This window comes from Triticum urartu, chromosome 6A, assembly GCF_056163025.1.
Source record: "Triticum urartu cultivar PI428250 chromosome 6A, HENAU_Tu73, whole genome shotgun sequence".
Classification (NCBI taxonomy): Eukaryota; Viridiplantae; Streptophyta; class Magnoliopsida; order Poales; family Poaceae; genus Triticum; species Triticum urartu.
Window position 1 is genome coordinate 552,940,377 of NC_141878.1, and position 18,963 is coordinate 552,959,339.

The window sequence follows — 18,963 nt, forward strand, 5'->3', positions numbered from 1 at the left end:
GCTCGCCGCCACGAAAAGGATTAAAAAGTACATAACCAACATTGCATCCCGGCGGCGACGATCGTGTTCCACGGCAGGGTCATCGGCCGGATGGCTCCTTCTCCTAGAATGGCACCATTCTCGAGCCGCGGGCCAAACCTCCATGCGCCGGAGATCCTCAAGCCGGACGTCACGGCACCCGGCGTGGAGATCCTCGCCGCTTGGACCGGCGCCGCCTCGCCCTCGGGCCTCCGGCGACAAGAGACGAGGGCACTACAATGTCCTATTGGGCACGCCCATGGCGTGCCCACACGTAAGTGGCATCGTCGCAATGCTCCAACAGGCGAGGCCGGAGTGGAGCCCTGCCGCGATCAAGTCCGCCCTGATGACCACGGCGTACAACGTGGACAGCGACGACCACGTCATCGGAGACATGGCCATCGGCAAGGCGTCCACGCCGTTCGCGCGTGGGGCAGGCCACATGGACCCCAACCGCGCCCTTGACCCAGGCCTAGTGCAGTGGCGGTGCCAGGATCAAAACCTTGTGATGTCAGGTTTTGTACTAGCGAATTTTTGTAGACAAATTAAATAGGAACACAAAGGATTGTAATTCCTTTTTAAAGATAGTTAGTATTTTAAATTTACGGAAATGTTAACGCCCACACGTGTGGGCGTTCACCATCCCGACCACACGCAAGTATCACCGTTGGCAGGTGTGTGCACGAATCTTGGAACAAACTAGGTGGTTTTTTGTGCCACGTAGGATGAGGCGCATGTGCGGCGAGTAGGTTCGCCCGCACGTTGGTTGCCACCCCGCGGTCAGCGGTTGTCATCTGAGTCGTGCGGTGGAACTGCAATGCGCCCGCACGCCACGCTTCGACTGCGGTTGACGTCGCACGCCTCTGCCCCCTCCCCCTCACGCTCCCATTTACTCTTCTGCACCGCAGTTACTGGCAGAACCCACTCGCATTTCCAACTATCGAAGGAGAAGGAGAGGGGAGAAGGCGACGGTGAAGGCGGAAGAATCGACGGTGCTCGGGACCGTCGGTGGTGTTCGCCGGAACGGAGCGGCTCGCCGGAGCGCCTGCGGGTTGAAGGTACTGCTCGATGCACCCTTCGCAATCCCTTCCTGCATTTCCTCCCCTTCCCTCCCTGTTCGATTCCTCGATCGAGATTTGTAGAGATTCAGGCGATTCGTCGATGCGTCGGCGTTCCCGCCGGCGCCGAAGTCGTCTGCTAGACGTTTTTGGTTGCATTGGCCAGTTTCGTCGCGGCCGCGGCGGCGGCATCGTCGGCGTGGTTCTGCTTGTTCGGAGGCACGCACTAGTTTTTGCATATGGATTGAGCAGGTGTCTTCCGGGTAGTTTTTGATGCGCGTTGGTTCGATTTTGTGTTTTGCAGTGAGTTCGTGGGAGAATTTCGAGGGTGAATTTGAAGTCGAAGTAGTTGCCATTGAACCCTAGATCTAGTTAGTTTGGTTTTTGAAAATGCAGAATGAGGCGAACTTGATAGTTACATTAACTATCATGATTGCGCGACCACTTACTCCCTGAACATATTTGATAGTTGCCACAAATGTGTTTCCCCTTACGGCAACAAATTACTGAAAACGACTGTGTTAGTTGCCACATGTTAGCTTTCGCACATGGCAACTAATTTTGCTGAAGTAATGCGATACTTGCCACACACACGCTCTTCCATGTGGCAACTAATTCTGCTAAACTAATGTGATATTTACCAAACACACGCTCTTTTTTCCGTGTGGCAACTAAGATTGCTGAATTCCTGTGTTAGGTGCCACAACCATTCTATTTTCATTGCGGCTAGTGTGTTTTCTAAATGTTATGTGACAGCAACCACGGTGTGACAGTTGCCACAATCGGTAGTCAGTGGGCATTCAAGAGCCAAGTGCACTGGATGGCAACCACTGCGCACTTAAAGTGTGCTTGTTGCCATCTAGGTAGTATATTCATATGGCAAATAGAGTACGAACACACTGCCTGTTGCCATTCTGCATATAAGACGGTGTGGCAAATAGAGTGTGAACAGACTGCCTGCTGCCATTTCTGCATATAAGACAGTGTGGCAAACTGTCTGCACAATGTGGCAACCGAATTTGCATATCAAATGTTTCAGATGCCATACGTATGCGTTGCATGCGGCAAGTGTTTTTGCTGACCCCCTTGCATTTACATTTTCCACCATGACAATTTGGTATGTTCCCATCTCAGCAGAATGGCTCGTGGCGATCGTCAAAACGATGATGATGATTTCATGGATCCACCACAGCGTAATCGGGCAACTGGGCGGAGAAAAGAGGGTGATGAGGTAAATGTTCACACACACCCCCCTTCTTCCTGATGTATGTTAATGGTTGACACCTTTGAGCCCGCAATCGTCTGGCACGAACTAAAATTTCATTACATTGCAAAATGCGGCAACAACTGATATCATGTTTTTGTTTGTAAAAACATGGCAACAATTGATCACTTTATGTCTGTTTTTTTGCAGAAGAAGAAACGTATTCGCAACAGAGCCTCCCAAGAACGACTGACTGCGTTGACTGACAAATTCAGCGACGATCAGAAGGGGGCTACTGCTGAGATGGGTATGCAGTCTATGATGGCTGTCCGGTGCACGAACCTTGTCAACCCTGTATGCGATTGGCTTGGTGAGATCTACGACCCTGCCTCCAGAGAATTCGTGATTCCGGGACGCGGAAGATTACCGCTGAATGAGGAATCCGTGTTCTGCACGTTGGGTGTGCCCCGTGGACATATCAAAGTCCCGTACGAGGTCAACAACGAGATCGAGGAAGCGCTGTTCCCCCGTTTGTTTCCTGGGTTGGAATCCATGCCGAACACGACTGCAGTGGCAGATTCGTTGGAGGCCATGACGACGCACGGAGATGTTTTCAAGATGAAGCTACTCATGTACCTCATCTCAGCCGTTTTCGCGCCGACCACTTCTCTTCGCCCAAGCAACAAATGCTTCCTCATCCCGGTGAATGATCTATCTTTACTACATTATTTTTCCTTCAATTTTTTTTCTCCGATGTCATGTGCAAGCTAGTCACTGACAGTTTTTGTTGTTGTTTTTTCCATTGGAATTCTGACGTGGCAACTCCTTGTCCTGAATTTTATGCGGTGCAGGCGAAACTGAAAGATGTGAAGAACATGAACTGGTGTAAGTTCATTGCCGACTTCCTGCATGATGCATTTGCAAGCAAGGTGTACCAGAAGGGTTGTCGACTGCATTTAATGGTATTTTTTTACCGGTCCTTTATGTGAACACTATTTTTTAACACATCTTTATTCATGCATGTCAACATGATCATAACAAGATGGAAACTGCCATGTTGATTATGTGGCAACTGCCATCATGACTATATGGCAACTGCCATCATACTGTGATGGCAACTGCCAACATGACAACATGGCAACTGCCATCATACTATAATGGCAACTGCCATCACTCTATGATGGCAACTAGCACATGCAGATGGCATATTCTTCGTAAAATACCATATATTTTATCCTGTTATTTGTCGCAAAATACCATGACTGCAACTGATTTTTCTTTCTTTTTAAAATTGTTGTACATCAGATCATGTACGTCGACTGCCTTGATCTGTCCACCGTGGACTTCACTGGGACAGGAGGCCCCCCGCCTGTGCACAAGTTTGCTATTTCTGCGTGGACTATCGATGCTGTCAAGGCTGTGCTTGCTGCAGAGAGGGTAACTGATAGCAAATATGGTAAACTGCAGGTTAGTTCTGCTTTTTTTTGCAACACATGAACTACTAGTCAGTGTTCATCATTCTCTCTCTTATATCGTTGCTACTTTTTTTTCTTTCTCCCCAGCTGATGGCCAAGCATTCTATAGACTACAGCGTGTTTAGGGGGCCTCAAAACTTTGAAAAGTGGATGGACGTGCACTCAGCTCCGTCTTGTCCTTCAGAGGTAATCAAAAGATCTACATATATGGTTTGCCGTGGAGTATTTTTCGATGTCGTGCAAGTGATTGCAATACGGGGTTGTCACTGATGCCTCTTTGTTTTGTGTACAAGCGAGGGCACCTGTTGAGCAGCTAATAGGGCAGTTTGCATCTGGAATGACTGGCTTGCTCGGGAAGTTGGTTGAGGGGTGGACGCCCCTCAGTGGCTCTGACGGCGACGCGATTGCAAGGCAATTCACTTCATTCGTCCCAGAACGTACACACCGGCCAACCAGTTGCCGTGGCCGGTATGACTACAACAGTTCCCAGGAGCCCGCTGACACACAAGATGAACTAGGTGGAGACGCTGGTCTCAGCAAGGATGACGATGATGTCATGGATAATGTGCAAGAGGACACCGATGATGATGAACACGCTGAAGTTCGCGCAGGTGGTAACAAGGGCAAGGATGCAACAGATGTCCCCCAACCGGATAAAGTCAAACAACACACGGTTGTGAGAGGCGAAGGGGTTTTGCCATCAAAGAGGGGGATGACTCCAGAGGGTGCTGGGCAAGTTTCTGCTGGCAAGAGGTCTAGGACCGACCCTGTAGCTGCCAGGAAGAGGTTCGACTTTCATCTTAGCTTTTTGCTTTGTCTATTTTCTTCGAACAGACTCATCCTCTTTTTTGCACTTGTGTTTTGTCAAACGCGGTAACGAGATTGCTGACTGACAATTGCCACCTCTTTTTTTTAACCTCCATCTCATACGTGCAGCGAGCCGACAGCTGGTGGACGAGCAATTACAAAGAAACAGGCGCCAACGCCAACCCGTGTTTCTGCTCGGTTGAACAAAGGTGCCCCCATTGCCGGTGATACCACTTCCACCAGGACATCTCCTCGCACGACGACAACCAACACCGGGGTGAAGGAAATATGCCCTAGAGGCAATAATAAAGTTATTATTGATTTCCTTATAATCATGATAAATGTTTATTATTCATGCTAGAATTGTATTAACCGGAAACATAATACATGTGTGAATACATAGACAAACAAAGTGTCACTAGTATGCCTCTACTTGACTAGCTCGTTAATCAAAAGATGGTTATGTTTCCTGACCATGAACAATGAGTTGTTATTTGATTAATGAGGTCACATCATTAGTTGAATGATCTGATTGACATGACCCATTCCATTAGCTTAGCACCCGATCGTTTAGTATGTTGCTATTGCTTTCTTCATGACTTATACATGTTCCTATGACTATGAGATTATGCAACTCCCGTTTGCCGGAGGAACACTTTGGGTGCTACCAAACGTCACAACGTAACTGGGTGATTATAAAGGAGCATTACAGGTGTCTCCAAAGGTAGATGTTGGGTTGGCGTATTTCGAGATTAGGATTTGTCACTCCGATTGTCGGAGAGGTATCTCTGGGCCCTCTCGGTAATACACATCACATAAGCCTTGCAAGCATTACAACTAATATGTTAGTTGTGAGATGATGTATTACGGAACGAGTAAAGAGACTTGCCGGTAACGAGATTGAACTAGGTATTGGATACCGACGATCGAATCTCGGGCAAGTAACATACCGATGACAAAGGGAACAACATATGTTGTTATGCGGTCTGACCGATAAAGATCTTCGTAGAATATGTAGGAGCCAATATGGGCATCCAGGTCCCGCTATTGGTTATTGACCGGAGACGTGTCTCGGTCATGTCTACATTGTTCTCGAACCCGTAGGGTCCGCACGCTTAAGGTTACGATGACAGTTACATTATGAGTTTATGCATTTTGATGTACCGAAGGTTGTTCGAAGTCCCGGATGTGATCACGGACATGACGAGGGGTCTCGAAATGGTCGAGACGTAAAGATTGATATATTGGAAGCCTATGTTTAGATATCGGAAGTGTTCCGGGTGAAATCGGGATTTTACCGGAATACCGGGAGGGTTACCGGAACCCCCCGGGAGCTATATGGGCCATAGTGGGCCTTAGTGGAAAAGAGAAGGGGCTGCCCTAGATGGGCTGCGCGCCTCCCCCTTCCCCTAGTCCTATCAGGACTAGGAGAGGTGGCCGGCCCCCTCCTCCTCTTTCCCCCCTCCGCGAATCCTATTCCGACTAGGATTGGGGGGGGGATCCTACTCCCAGAGGGAGTAGGACTCTCCTGCGCCCTCCTCCTTGGCCGGCCAGCCTCCCCCCTCTACTCCTTTATATACGGAGGCAGGGGGCACCTCTAGACACACAAGTTGATCCACGTGATCTATTCCTTAGCCGTGTGCGGTGCCCCCTGCCACCATATACCTCGATAATACTGTAGCGGAGTTTAGGCGAAGCCCTACTGCTGTAGTACATCAAGATCGTCACCACGCCGTCGTGCTGACGGAACTCTTCCCCGACACTTTGCTGGATCGGAGTCCGGGGATCGTCATCGAGCTGAACGTGTGCTCGAACTCGGAGGTGCCGTAGTTTCGGTGCTTGATCGGTTGGATCGTGAAGACGTACGACTACTTCCTCTACGTCGTGTCAGCGCTTCCGCAGTCGGTCTGCGTTGGGTACGTAGACAACACTCTCCCCCTCGTTGCTATGCATCACATGATCTTGCGTGTGCGTAGGAATTTTTTTGAAATTACTACGAAACCCAATAGTGGTATCAGAGCCTAGGTTATTTATGTTGATGTTATATGCACGAGTAGAACACAAGTGAGTTGTGGACGATACAAGTCATACTGCCTACCAGCATGTCATACTTTGGTTCGGCGGTATTGTTGGACGAGACGACCCGAACTAACCTTACGCGTACGCTTATGCGAGACCGGTTCCCTCGACGTGCTTTGCACAGAGATGGCTTGCGGGCGACTGTCTCTCCAAATTTAGTTGAACCAAGTATGGCTACGCCCGGTCCTTGCGAAGGTTAAAACGGAGTCTATTTGACAAACTATCGTTGTGGTTTTGATGCGTAGGTAAGATTGGTTCTTGCTTAAGCCCGTAGCAGCCACGTAAAACTTGCAACAATAAAGTAGAGGACGTCTAACTTATTTTTGCAGGGCATGTTGTGATGTGATATGGTCAAGACATGATGCTGAATTTTATTGTATGAGATGATCATGTTTTGTAACCAAGTTATCGGCAACTGGCAGGAGCCATATGGTTGTCGCTTTATTGTATGCAATGCAATCGCGCTGTAATGCTTTACTTTATCACTAAGCGGTAGCGATAGTCGTGGAAGCATAAGATTGGCGAGACGACAACGATGCTACGATGGAGATCAAGGTGTCGCGCCGGTGACGATGGTGATCATGACGGTGCTTCGGAGATGGAGATCACAAGCACAAGATGATGATGGCCATATCATATCACTTATATTGATTGCATGTGATGTTTATCTTTTTATGCATCTTATCTTGCTTTGATTGACGGTAGCATTATAAGATGATCTCTCACTAAATTATCAAGAAGTGTTCTCCCTGAGAATGCACCGTTGCCAAAGTTCGTCGTGCCCAGACACCACGTGATGATCGGGTGTGATAAGCTCTACGTCCATCTACAACGGGTGCAAGCCAGTTTTGCACACGCAGAATACTCAGGTTAAACTTGACGAGCCTAGCATATGCAGATATGGCCTCGGAACACGGAGACCGAAAGGTCGAGCGTGAATCATATAGTAGATATGATCAACATAAACGATGTTCACCATTGAAAACTACTCCATCTCACGTGATGATCGGTTATGGTTTAGTTGATTTGGATCACGTAATCACTTAGAAGATTAGAGGGATGTCTATCTAAGTGGGAGTTCTTAAGTAATATGATTAATTGAACTTAAATTTATCATGAACTTAGTCCCTGATAGTATCTTGCTTGTTTATGTTGATTGTAGATAGATGGCTCGTGCTGTTGTTCCGTTGAATTTTAATGCGTTCCTTGAGAAAGCAAAGTTGAAAGATGATGGTAGCAATTATACGGACTGGGTCCGTAACTTGAGGATTATCCTCATTGCTGCTCAGAAGAATTACGTCCTGGAAGCACCGCTGGGTGCCAGGCCTGCTGCTGGAGCAACGCCAGATGTTATGAACGTCTGGCAGAGCAAAGCTGATGACTACTCGATAGTTTAGTGTGCCATGCTTTACGGCTTAGAATCGGGACTTCAACGACGTTTTGAACGTCATGGAGCATATGAGATGTTCCAGGAGTTGAAGTTAATATTTCAAGCAAATGCCCGAATTGAGAGATATGAAGTCTCCAATAAGTTCTACAGCTGCAAGATGGAGGAGAACAGTTCTGTCAGTGAGCATATACTCAAAATGTCTGGGTATAATAATCACTTGATTCAATTGGGAGTTAATCTTCCGGATGATTGCGTCATTGACAGAGTTCTCCAATCACTGCCACCAAGCTACAAGAGCTTCGTGATGAACTACAATATGCAAGGGATGAACAAGACTATTCCCGAGCTCTTCGCAATGCTGAAAGCTGCGGAGGTAGAAATCAAAAAGGAGCATCAAGTGTTGATGGTTAACAAAACCACTAGTTTCAAGAAAAAGGGCAAAGGGAAGAAGAAGGGGAACTTCAAAAAGAACGGCAAGCAAGTTGCTACTCAAGAGAAGAAACCCAAGTCTGGACCTAAGCCTGAAACTGAGTGCTTGTACTGCAAGCAGACTGGTCACTGGAAGCGGAACTGCCCCAAGTATTTGGCGGATAAGAAGGATGGCAAGGTGAACAAAGGTATATGTGATATACATGTTATTGATGTGTACCTTACTAGAGCTCGCAGTAGCACCTGGGTATTTGATACTGGTTCTGTTGCTAATATTTGCAACTCGAAACAGGGACTACGGAATAAGCGGGCACTGGCAAAGGACGAGGTGACGATGCGCGTGGGAAACGGTTCCAAAGTCGATGTGATCGCGGTCGGCACGCTACCTCTACATCTACCTTCGGGATTAATATTAGACCTAAATAATTGTTATTTGGTGCCAGTGTTGAGCATGAACATTATATTTGGATCTTGTTTAATGCGAGACGGTTATTCATTTAAATCAGAGAATAATGGTTGTTCTATTTATATGAGTAATATCTTTTATGGTCATGCACCCTTGAAGAGTGGTCTATTCTTATTGAATCTCGATAGTAGTAATACACATATTCATAATGTTGAAACCAAAAGATGCAGAGTTGATAATGAAAGTGCAACTTATTTGTGGCACTGTCGTTTAGGTCATATCGGTATAAAGCGCATGAAGAAACTCCATACTGATGGACTTTTGGAACCACTTGATTATGAATCACTTGGTACTTGCGAACCGTGCCTCATGGGCAAGATGACTAAAACACCGTTCTCCGGTACTATGGAGAGAGCAACATATTTGTTGGAAATCATACATACCGATGTATGTGGTCCGATGAATATTGAGGCTCGTGGCGGATATCGTTATTTTCTCACCTTCACAGATGATTTAAGCAGATATGGGTATATCTACTTAATGAAACATAAGTCTGAAACATTTGAAAAGTTCAAAGAATTTCAGAGTGAAGTTGAAAATCATCGTAACAAGAAAATAAAGTTTCTACGATCTGATCGTGGAGGAGAATATTTGAGTTACGAGTTTGGTGTACATTTGAAAAACTGTGGAATAGTTTCGCAACTCACGCCACCTGGAACACCACAGCGTAATGGTGTGTCCGAACGTCGTAATCGTACTTTACTGGATATGGTGCGATCTATGATGTCTCTTACTGATTTACCGCTATCGTTTTGGGGTTATGCTCTAGAGACGGATGCATTCACGTTAAATAGGACACCATCAAAATCCGTTGAGATGACGCCTTATGAACTGTGGTTTGGCAAGAAACCAAAGTTGTCGTTTCTTAAAGTTTGGGGCTGCGATGCTTATGTGAAAAAGCTTCAACCTGATAAGCTCGAACCCAAATCGGAGAAATGTGTCTTCATAGGATACCCAAAGGAAACTGTTGGGTACACCTTCTATCACAGATCCGAAGGCAAGACATTCGTTGCCAAGAATGGATCCTTTCTAGAGAAGGAGTTTCTCTCGAAAGAAGTGAGTGGGAGGAAAGTAGAACTTGATGAGGTAACTGTACCTGCTCCCTTACTGGAAAGTAGTACATCACAGAAAACTATTTCAGTGACACCTACACCAGTTAGTGAGGAAGCCAATGATAATGATCATGAAACTTCAGATCAAGATACTACTGAACCTCGTAGATCAACCAGAGTAAGATCCGCACCAGAGTGGTACGGTAATCCTGTTCTGCAAGTCATGCTACTAGATCATGATGAACCTACGAACTATGAAGAAGCGATAGTGAGCCCAGATTCCGCAAAGTGGCTTGAAGCCATGAAATGTGAGATGGGATCCATGTATGAGAACAAAGTATGGACTTTGGTTGACTTGCCCGATGATCGGCAAGCAATTGAAAATAAATGGATCTTTAAGAAGAAGACTGACGCTGATGGTAATGTTACTGTCTACAAAGCTCGACTTGTCGCAAAAGGTTTTCGGCAAGTTCAAGGGATTGACTACGATGAGACCTTCTCACCCGTAGAGATGCTTAAGTCTGTCCGAATCGTGTTAGCGATTGCCGCATTCTATGATTATGAAATTTGGCAGATGGATGTCAAAACTGCATTCCTGAATGGATTTCTGGAAGAAGAGTTGTATATGATGCAACCGGAAGGTTTTGTCGATCCAAAGGGAGCTAACAAAGTGTGCAAGCTCCAGCGATCCATTTATGGACTGGTGCAAGCCTCTTGGAGTTGGAATAAACGTTTTGATAGTGTGATCAAAGCATTTGGTTTTATACAGACTTTTGGAGAAGCCTGTATTTACAAGAAAGTGAGTGGGAGCTCTGTAGCATTTCTGATATTATATGTGGATGACATATTGCTTATTGGAAATGATATAGAATTTCTGGATAGCATAAAGGGATACTTGAATAAAAGTTTTTCAATGAAAGACCTCGGTGAAGCTGCTTACATATTAGGCATTAAGATCTATAGAGATAGATCAAGACGCTTAATTGGACTTTCACAAAGCACATACCTTGACAAAATTTTGAAGAAGTTCAAAATGGATCAAGCAAAGAAAGGGTTCTTGCCTGTGTTACAAGGTGTGAAGTTGAGTAAGACTCAATGCCCGACCACTGCAGAAGATAGAGAGAATATGAAAGATGTTCCCTATGCATCAGCCATAGGATCTATCATGTATGCAATGCTGTGTACCAGACCTGATGTGCGCCTTGCTATAAGTTTAGCAGGAAGGTACCAAAGTAATCCAGGAGTGGATCACTGGACAGCGGTCAAGAACATCCTGAAATACCTGAAAAGGACTAAGGATATGTTTCTCGTATATGGAGGTGACAAAGAGCTCACCGTAAAAGGTTACGTTGATGCAAGCTTTGACACTGATCCGGACGATTCTAAATCGCAAACTGGATACGTGTTTACATTAAACGGTGGAGCTGTCAGTTGGTGCAGTTCTAAACAAAGCGTCGTAGCGGGATGTACATGTGAAGCGGAGTACATAGCTACTTCGGAAGCAGCGAACGAAGGAGTCTGGATGAAGGAGTTCATATCCGATCTAGGTGTCATACCTAATGCATCGGGTCCAATGAAAATCTTTTGTGACAATACTGGTGCAATTGCCTTAGCAAAGGAATCCAGATTTCACAAAAGGACCAAACACATCAAGAGACGCTTCAACTCCATCCGGGATCTAATCCAGGTGGGAGACATAGAGATTTGCAAGATACATACGGATCTGAATTTTGCAGACCCGTTGACTAAGCCTCTTCCACGAGCAAAACATGATCAGCACCAAGGCTCAATGGGTGTTAGAATCATTACAGTGTAATCTAGATTATTGACTCTAGTGCAAGTGGGAGACTGAAGGAAATATGCCCTAGAGGCAATAATAAAGTTATTATTGATTTCCTTATAATCATGATAAATGTTTATTATTCATGCTAGAATTGTATTAACCGGAAACATAATACATGTGTGAATACATAGACAAACAAAGTGTCACTAGTATGCCTCTACTTGACTAGCTCGTTAATCAAAAGATGGTTATGTTTCCTGACCATGAACAATGAGTTGTTATTTGATTAACGAGGTCACATCATTAGTTGAATGATCTGATTGACATGACCCATTCCATTAGCTTAGCACCCGATCGTTTAGTATGTTGCTATTGCTTTCTTCATGACTTATACATGTTCCTATGACTATGAGATTATGCAACTCCCGTTTGCCGGAGGAACACTTTGGGTGCTACCAAACGTCACAACGTAACTGGGTGATTATAAAGGAGCATTACAGGTGTCTCCAAAGGTAGATGTTGGGTTGGCGTATTTCGAGATTAGGATTTGTCACTCCGATTGTCGGAGAGGTATCTCTGGGCCCTCTCGGTAATACACATCACATAAGCCTTGCAAGCATTACAACTAATATGTTAGTTGTGAGATGATGTATTACGGAATGAGTAAAGAGACTTGCCGGTAACGAGATTGAACTAGGTATTGGATACCGACGATCGAATCTCGGGCAAGTAACATACCGATGACAAAGGGAACAACGTATGTTGTTATGCGGTCTGACCGATAAAGATCTTCGTAGAATATGTAGGAGCCAATATGGGCATCCAGGTCCCGCTATTGGTTATTGACCGGAGACGTGTCTCGGTCATGTCTACATTGTTCCCGAACCCGTAGGGTCCGCACGCTTAAGGTTACGATGACAGTTACATTATGAGTTTATGCATTTTGATGTACTGAAGGTTGTTCGGAGTCCCGGATGTGATCACGGACATGACGAGGGGTCTCGAAATGGTCGAGACATAAAGATTGATATATTGGAAGCCTATGTTTGGATATCGGAAGTGTTCCGGGTGAAATCGGGATTTTACCGGAATACCGGGAGGGTTACCGGAACCCCCCGGGAGCTATATGGGCCATAGTGGGCCTTAGTGGAAAAGAGAAGGGGCTGCCCCTTCCCCTAGTCCTATTAGGACTAGGAGAGGTGGCCGGCCCCCTCCTCCTCTTTTCCCCCTCCGCGAATCCTATTGCGACTAGGATTGGGGGGGGGAATCCTACTCCCAGAGGGAGTAGGACTCTCCTGCGCCCTCCTCCTTGGCCGGCCAGCCTCCCCCCTCTACTCCTTTATATACGGAGGCAGGGGGCACCTCTAGACACACAAGTTGATCCACGTGATCTATTCCTTAGCCGTGTGCGGTGCCCCCTGCCACCATATACCTCGATAATACTGTAGCGGAGTTTAGGCGAAGCCCTGCTGCTGTAGTACATCAAGATCGTCACCACGCCGTCGTGCTGACGGAACTCTTCCCCGACACTTTGCTGGATCGGAGTCCGGGGATCGTCATCGAGCTGAACGTGTGCTCAAACTCGGAGGTGCCGTAGTTTCGGTGCTTGATCGGTTGGATCGTGAAGACGTACGACTACTTCCTCTACGTCGTGTCAGCGCTTCCGCAGTCGGTCTGCGTTGGGTACGTAGACAACACTCTCCCCCTCGTTGTTATGCATCACATGATCTTGCGTGTGCGTAGAATTTTTTTTGAAATTACTACGAAACCCAACACGGGGATCCTGTCGTGTTGCCAGACCTGAGGAAGGCACTCAGGAAGTAGGTTTCTTCATCCGCTTTCATTGACATAGCGCTATATTTTTTGATTTTCCAATGCATTCGTTTAGCTTGTCACATTGTCTTCTGTCATCGCCCCCCCACGTGGCAACCGCTGTTTTACCAAATGATATTTTATTTACTTTTTGAACGTGTGGCAACTTCTATTTTTGTTTTTCACATGGCAAGTGGAATGTAGGCCAAATGGTAACTTTAATGTACCTTATGGCAACTGCCATCTTTTTACCGTTGTCTTGTGAGCTCATCCCACACCTAGGTTTGAAATTGCATTCATGGCAGATCAGACATTTTTATCATTCTTTCAAGGTTGCTAACATGGCAACTGCTGCTGGATGGCAACTGCTAGTTATGACACATGGCAACTGACGTTCCCCTTACATGGCAACTGCCAGCTTTTCCACCTGTTTTTCCATTTTCTTAAGATTTCTACCAAGGCAAACATAATTTTGTTTCATTTTTAAATACCTTTTTCATGCGCTTCATTTTTTTTGCAGGGTGAAGAAGACTACTACGCGTGGGTCCAAGCATATCAGTAAGGACCCGCTCGAACGCATGCATTCAAAGTTGTCAACAGGGGGCAACTCAGATGTACAGGAGGCACCAGTCGACAATACTACTGCTGCACCGTTGACCGCTCCCACCAACTCTGATGCAAGTGGCAGACCATCTCCGCCGGCTGCAGATGTGCAGCCTACAACAACAGGCATCCGTACATCGGGGAGTGACGAGTCGGTATCTGCCAGGAAAGCTGAAATACTGCCAACCCTTCTGGCAATGAAGGATGCTGCTGTGAGTCATGCCACCCCATCAGCAAGCATTGAAGTGGACGCTCCCGAGATGAACCTAGGCAAGGAAGATTCCCGCACATCTGACACTGATTCCAAGCGCGTGCGCGGTGGCACTCCTGTGTCCACGACAGAAGCGGTCGAGGCGGCAGTTCACAAGGACATGCCATCTACAGGTGAGAGTCCTGGCACAGCAGCTCCAGCTCCTGGCGGTGCAGATACTGCTAAGGTGACTGTTTCGCGTGTTGGTCTACCACCTAGGCGTCGTAGCCCCCGCAAGCAACCAACAGACATACCGAACGCACCGACAGTAGCCAGGAGCAGGAGAGACGAGTCTGGTTTTGTTCTTGCGTCCACACTGTTCCCGCCACCTGCCAAAAGCAATATGACGGAGAAACCTGAAGACCGGAGCACAACTGATGCAGGTGTCAAGCCGGGCACGAGTGACGCAGGTGAACACCCGGAGCAGACTGCGCCTTTTCCTGCAGTGGAAATCCCCAGCATAAATCCGCGCACTTCCAGGCTCCCAGTCAACGTCGGTGTCCCCTACAGCCCAAACAAGAAGATTGTCATGAAATCTACGGTTGATACCACTGACAACACGCCCCGCCCTACAAATAAGGACGATCATTCTGCAGCGGCCGATTCAGATATGTTTGTTGATCTTTCACCCTTGGATTCTGCCCCGCAAGTCGTTCATGGTCCGGCCAGCAGGAATGAGAGGCACCCAATGGCCTTTACCCCACCAAGTTTCAACCTTGGCATCAGTCAAGATCAACCGGTTATGCAAGATCCTATGCCAGTTGCCTTTGCACTCCCAGGAGGCATGCCTGCAATGATGGCGCAACCAATGGTCGAGGGCAGGAAGGCTGTCAAGTTCGCAGAGCCGATTGTGGCAGGTACACTTGCCATGTCCATATGATTTTTCTTGCACACGTCTGTGTAGTTTCACTGTTGTCCCAATCATATTTTTTGTTTTGGGGGGTTCTCACTTGTGATGGCAACTGACATGCGATGACATGGCAACTGGATTTGATGCACCATGTCACCTACTTTTTTTTTCTGCCATGCTGCATTTTACATTTGGGCAACCATGTGGCAACTGAAGTTGATTCAATATGGCAACCGTAGTCTCCGTAACATGGCAAACACAGTGCATCACACATGGCAACTGGAATTGATTCAACACCATGTCACCTGCATTTTTTTTGTTTCCATGCTGCATTTTTTCATAAAGCAATCACATGGCAAGTGCAGTTGACACAACATGGCAACTGTAGTTGCTGTGACATGGCAACTACATTCCAACTAGATGGCAACTACATTCCAACTACATGGCAACTGTAGTTGCTATGACATGGTCACTATAGCTGGACCACACATGGCAACTGCCCCACTTTTTCCTACCTACAACTCACATCATGCACCCCATCTTTTCTCACAATCCATCTTCTTTTGATTTCCTAGGTATCCTAACCCACTTTTTTTTATCACTTCAGCCACACCCGAGGAGATTTCACCGTCTCTTGAAGAAACTTACCGCATGCTTGAGGAGGCAGCATTGCAGAGGAAGTCCTCACGAGGGCAAGGGCAATCAAGTTCCAACGTGCCTGCAGACACGGTATCTGAGGATACCATTAGGAGTGCCACTCCTGGTTCTGTGAGGCAGCAGAGGGTAGTGCACCCACCTCCCGCGGAAGACTACGAGCCCGAATTCAGGGCCACTAAAGAACAGACCCAGCTGTACGATATCGTCAAGCGGTTTGGAAATGCGAGGTCCAGCGGCAAGCACATGAAGGAGCTGAAAGCGTAAACGACCACACCCCATAACATCTCATTTTGCTTTGCTCCTTTTTTACCATTCACATCCTTCGTACTTTCTATGTTATATTGTTTTAGTTCTTTCATAATTTTTTTTACTTAGTAGGCATGATCCTTCCATGTTATATTGTTTTCATACAGCTCATGTTTGGACAGAACCAAAGTCATTCAATGCGGAGCGACGTACGTCGACCTTGGTGATCTTGCTGAGTCCGTGAGGCCAAACAGCAAAATGTCGATGAACGTAGTTGCATGCAGGATTGACTACATCAACAACCACACCGATGTGTGCGCCGACAAGACAATCATGCATTACAGTGTGATCTGCAAAATATGGGACGGTGACTTCCACCACAAAATCCCGAGGAAGAACTTTGCCCAACACGGTGATTTCAAGCTCACAATGAAGAAATATGTGAGTACTCCTTCAATGTCTGCACTTTTTTTTTCACAAGGTGTGCTTTTTGTTGCCATCATCTGCAGTTGTGTTTTACGTGGCAGCTGTTTTCATGTGGCAACAGCTGTCGTGCACACTGACTTATTTGATTTTTGCATGCCGCGCAAACTATGTGGCAACTTGACAGTAAAATACATGGCATACTTTTGTTCACACATGGACGGCAACTTTATTTCAACTACCCCCACCCATAACCAGAGTTTTTCTACGTGATTCTAATTCCTTTGTCCCTCTGCTGTTCTTTACACGAACGCTGATTCTCATTTTCCTCACTTTTTTAAATGCAGGTCATGTTCCCCATGTTCCAGGAGCTTTCACCACATGACCCACACGACAAGTGTGGTCACCACTACGTGATCTGTCTTGACCTGAAGAACCAACGTGTTGAGGTGCTTGATTCAATCTGTTCGGAAGATGATGCAGACCTCACCACGCATGCTGAATTCTTCATTAAGAACCTCAAAGAGACATGGCACCGTCACTATGAACACTCAAAGGTCCAGATCAGTCATTTCCCGACTGAGTATGTGGCGACTACAAAGCAAGGGAACACGTAATTCCTTCCTCCCTTTTCGTCTGCCATTTTACATCAATCCAATTCCTGTTTTGTTTGTCAGATCTGAAATTGAAGTCTGTCTTTTGTTACGTCTGAGCTCTTTGCGTGGTCACGTTACTCTTTTCCTCGTGCAAGACGGACTGTGGCTTTCACGCGCTGGAGTACCTTGCGAAGTGTGAAGGCGGAATTGTCCCCGCTATCACAGCTGCAACGGTCGTTGAGCTCCGGAAAATCCACACATGGAACTGGTTGACGAATGAAGATTTCAACAAGCGGTCGGGAGCACGCGAGTTTGTGCAGGAAGCTGTCAAGAAAGTCACCAAGAAGTACAAGTGATCACGTGGCGTTACAGACCGGACGCACACCTTACATTCTGTTGCCGAGGAATGTAAGGTATTATCTCGTTGTTTATCGTTGAAAACTATGTTTGTGTGCTATGTTGTGGCTACAACCCCGCGTAGGCTACTATGTAGTGGTGGTGTGCGAGTGACATTTGAATAGTTTCATGTAATATATGTGTGGACGTGAACCTACTTTTAGGCGTAATTATTACAATGGTTTCGTCGTTTCTAGCACCGGTTTGATGCTTTGAACGCGTCTACGATGTTTTAAAAACGATGGCAAATGTAGTTCATCAGACATGGGTAGTGGAAGTCATTGTCGTTTTACATTTTTGGCTGTTTTGCTTCTTCATTTTCATCGGTAACTGCACGGGGGTAGGTTGATCATGCAGCCACAATGTTTTTGCTGGGGTTTATGCACGTTACGCTGTTTTCCAACTTGTTTCCCATACACTTGCACACAACACACTACGTGCCCGTAAACTGCGTCGTTTTTGTCATGTGAATACATGCCATGCAGAGTCATCAGGAATACCATGGCATATGTCTAGTACATCTAACATGGCAGATACAGTACAAACAACATGGCAGCTCCAGCATAATTAACATGGCAACTACAGCACAACTAAGATGGCAGATCCAGTACAATTAACATGGCAGATCCACTACAACTAGCATGGCATATTCAGTACAAAACAGCATGGCATATTTAGCATAAATTAGCATGGCATGTTTAGTATCAAAAATCATGGCAGACTAACTACACATAACATGGCAAATTAAATGCATACATCATGGCAGATTAAGTACCCATAACATGGCAACTGCATTTAACCATTCAATGAATTTTCCCTTGCACTTATGATGCCCCTGAAGAGTTATTCCCCCAATTGTTTTAAAAAAGAATTCTCAACATCTAGGGTACAAAACAAAATGTCCACAACGCCACAATTTTTGCTCATGGATTGGCCGCCCCTTTCTTCGTTTTCTTGTGTTTTGCTTGGATCTCCAATCCCGACTTGTACCTTATCTCTCTTGGACGACCCTTTGTGATGGAACGGGGTGGGTTCCTGACCTGGGTCTGTGTGGTTGCTGTTCCAGATCCTATCTTCGAGTTTTCAGACGACGGCCCCGTGGATGAAGGCACGCTTGATGTGCGGGGGAACTGGTGTAAGGCTTCCTCGGCTTTCCTCTTCTTGATCTCATCAAGCTCTCTTTTTAGTGCTTTCCTGTGTTTTTCTGTGACTCTCGCTGTGTCATCACTCTTGCACGCTTCATCAATTAGTTCAGCATAGTTCTTTGTCAGCACAACGTGCCTCACGGCTTCCATGGTTGACTCTGGTCTCTCGTCATGCACAGCCAGAACTGCGTGTGTTGTTTGCGGCGCCAACGCATCGTCAGCGT

General features: G+C 46.4%; 1 pseudogene; it reads left to right on the forward strand.

Moving 5' to 3' along the window:
- The window catches only part of LOC125516919 (subtilisin-like protease SBT1.4 pseudogene), a 142,568-nt pseudogene that overhangs the window by 1,196 nt on the left and 122,409 nt on the right, over nt 1–18,963 (forward strand).